The sequence below is a fragment of the Primulina huaijiensis genome, chromosome 11 (genome assembly GCF_012295235.1).
Source record: "Primulina huaijiensis isolate GDHJ02 chromosome 11, ASM1229523v2, whole genome shotgun sequence".
Classification (NCBI taxonomy): Eukaryota; Viridiplantae; Streptophyta; class Magnoliopsida; order Lamiales; family Gesneriaceae; genus Primulina; species Primulina huaijiensis.
In genome coordinates this window covers 6,929,765-6,933,349 of record NC_133316.1, presented here as the reverse complement: position 1 = coordinate 6,933,349, position 3,585 = coordinate 6,929,765, and the positions used below count along the sequence as shown (strand labels likewise).

At 39.8% G+C, this 3,585-nt stretch overlaps 1 non-coding gene across 1 annotated transcript; it reads left to right on the top strand.

The window, feature by feature from the left end:
* The first annotated feature begins 2,433 nt into the window (after nucleotides 1-2,433).
* On the top strand, nucleotides 2,434-2,539 carry LOC140989083 (small nucleolar RNA R71). Its single transcript, XR_012177429.1, has one exon. It is a non-coding gene; the product is annotated as a small nucleolar RNA R71 (small nucleolar RNA).
* Nucleotides 2,540-3,585: the final 1,046 nt, after the last annotated feature.

The window sequence follows — 3,585 nt, the reverse complement described above, 5'->3', positions numbered from 1 at the left end:
GGCATCCGTCTAAAAGCAAAAGTGCCATAAGGACAAGTCAAAGTGGTTTTCTCTTGATCCTCGGGCGCAATAATGATTTGGCTATACCCTGAATACCCATCCAAAAAACAATAAAACTCATGACCCGCTAACCTCTCAAGCATTTGATCAATGAAGGGCAATGGAAAGTGATCTTTACGGGTAGCATCATTTAATTTCCTATAATCTATGCACACACGCCATCTCGTAACTGTCCTAGTGGGTATTAATTCATTTTTTTCATTTGTGATCACAGTAATCCCACCTTTTTTCGGCACACACTGAACAGGGTTTACCCATGCACTATTAGATATAGGATAGATAATACTTGCATCAAGGAGTTTGATAGTTTCTGCTTTTACTACCTCTTGCATCTTTGGATTCAATCTTCTCTGAGGTTGCACAAGAGGAGAGTACTCGTCTTCCATCAAGATCTTGTGCATGCAGACTGATAGATTGATTCCTTTGATATCCGCCACCTTCCACGCAAAAGCACTCTTGTGCGCTTTCAAAACTTCCAATAGTTTGTCCTCCATTACATCTGTCAAAGAAGCAGAAATAATGACAGGTAAAGTGTTATTCTTACCAAGGTATACGTACTTTAGGTGTGGAGTCAATGGTTTGAGCTCAAGCGTTGGTGGCTCCTCCATGCTTGACTTATGAGGGATCAAGTCTCTTCGATCTCCCAAGTCCTCTAATCTCATTCTTATTAGCCTCTTCCATGGCTGGTTGGCATTGAGGTATGCCATTATTTCGGCTTTCTCTGCATCCAATTCATATTCTCTCAATTCAGTAGTAAGAATGGCTTCAAAAGGGTCCCTAAGAGCATCATGCACATAGTTAGAGACAAGAGCATCAAAAGCATCAATTCTATAACAACTATCAGAATGCAGTGTGTGCTTGAGTGCATTAGAAACATCAAAAGTAATCTCTTCTTCGCCCACTCTCAATCTCAACTTCCCATCTTGAACATCAATTAGGGCCTTGCCAGTTGCAAGGAACGGTCTCCCCAAAATCAAAGGCAGCTCCATATCCTCTTCCATGTCGAGCACCACGAAATCAGCAGGAAAAATAAATTTATCCACTTTCACTAGCACATCCTCAATAACTCCCGTGGATACTTGACAGATCTGTCTGCCAGCTGCAAAGACATCCTCGTTGGCTTAGGTTCCCCCAACCCAAGTTTCCTAAACACAGACAAAGGTATAAGACTAATACTCGCACCAAGATCACACAAAGCTTTATGGAAAACAACATCACCAATCATGCAAGGAATAGAAAAACTCCCTGGATCCTTAAGTTTTGATGGGATCTTGTTTTGCACCAAAGCATTCAGTTAGATATACCATCATGTGATCCTCCAATTTTCTCTTGTTTGCTAAGATGTCTTTCAAAAATTTAGCATAACTAGGCATTTGCATCAAAGCATCGGCAAAATGAATATTGATATGCAATTTTTTAAATACCTCAAGAAACTTACCGAATTGTGCATCAAGTTTTGCTTTTTTCAGTGCTGCAAGGAAAGGAAGAGGTATAACAATTTTAGATTGTGCAGTGGGTGCTGGTGTAGAGTTAGAAGACTTTCCTTTAGATGTCTCAGTCTGTTCATCCGACACTTGATTTTTTTCTTTTTCTCTCGACTCTAAAATTTTTCCACTCTTCAACTCAATGGCCTTCACTTGATCTTTTGGATTGGTCTCGGTGTTACTTGGCAAGGTGCACGGCTCTCTACTTGCTATCATCTTTGCTAACTGTCCAATCTGATTTTCTAGCCCCTTTATTGATGCATCTTGATTTTGGAGTCTAGTTTCGGTAGATGAGATGAACTTAGACATCATCTGCTCCAAATTGGACTTCTCTTCTCTAGGAGGGTCAGATATGTACATCGTTTGTTTCCCATATGGTTGTCCTCCTTGTGGTCGATTCTGACTGTTTTGACTACCCCACGAGAAGTTGAGATGTTGCCTCCATCCAGGATTATATGTGTTCGAATACGGATCATTCTTTGGACGGTTTTAGACTCCCACTTGATTCACCGGTGCCTCATTTTGCACATTGAAGGGATTGCCTTCTTGACAGTCCTTCACAAAATGTTCACCCACACACTTATCATAGAATATCTCTTGAAGACGCATAGCCGTGCCACCCATATTCAAGCCATCCATTTTCCTATTCAAGACATCAAGTTATATAGTAATAGCAGAAAGGTCAGTTACCTGGTGAACTCCTGCACTTCTCTGCTGGTTGTTCTATTCAGATTGAGGATGATAGCTGCTAGCAGCCATCTCCTCCAATAACTCATATCCTTCCTCAGCAGTTTTTCTCAATAGGTTCCCACAAGCAGCAGCATCTATCATAGTAAGATTAGGAGTAAGCAAGCCATAATAAAAGGTTTGAACAACTAACCCAAGTGGCAGTTCGTGATGAGGACATCTTCGTAATAGATCTTTGAAGCGCTCTCATGCCTCATATAAAGACTCCTGCTCGAATTGAGCAAATGTTGTGATGTCTGCCCGCAGCTTCATGGTCTTAGATGGAGGGAAATATTTGATGAGAAACGCTTTTGCCATATCCTCCCATGTGGTGATCGAACCTACATGCAAACAATTTAACCATGCTTTAGCTTTATCACTTAAATAGAAAGGAAATAAACGCAACCTAACAGCATCATCAGAAACTCCATTAAATTTAAAAGTATCGCAAATTTCAAGAAAATCTGCGATGTGCGTGTTTGGGTCATCTACTGCAGATCCTCCAAACTGGATTGTATTCTGAATCATCTGAATTATAGCTGTCTTGATTTCGAAGTGGTTTGCCCGCACAATAGGCCTCACAATGCTGGGGCGTGCACCATCCAAAGAAGGCTGGGCATACTCTAGCATTGGTATGCGGCGTGGCATCTCAACATGTCTATCTTCATGGTGTTCCTCCTCATGCTCGTGCTCGTGCCTCCCCATCAGTTCCTTCAGTCTTTGCTGCTGTTTCTCCTGCGAAAAGTTCTTTCAATTTCAGGGTCAAACTGCTCAAGCTCCACATCAAGTGACTTTGGCATGCACTGGAAAAAATATCTGTAATAGAATATGGAATGTTAGCTCAAAAAAATAAAATAATGCTAAAGAAAATAACTAAAAATAAAATTGTGAATTAACAGTCCCCGGCAACGGCGTCAAAACTTGATCGAGCAAAACTAGCACTGTGGAATCCTTACTAAAAATATGATTTTGTATGCTCAAAAATTAATCGCAAATGCACGATGTCAAGTAATAGTATAATGTACGTGAGTACGACTATCGCTCCACTGAAGACTGTATTTGACAATTATTATTTTCAGTTATTTAATCTTTAGTAACGAAATTTGATTGATTGTTTTAGTACTACTATGCTCAAATAAATATGCAAATAAAATTATTCAGGAATTAAATAATGAGATATAATATCTAGGATGGTTGATTAAAAATTCAATGAGAAATGAATTTTTTGGGAATATCGGTTCACCTACCCCTCGTTAATTAATTAATTCGTTCGATAGTGATTGTATGCTTCCGACAGGATTTCCTATTCAATTGA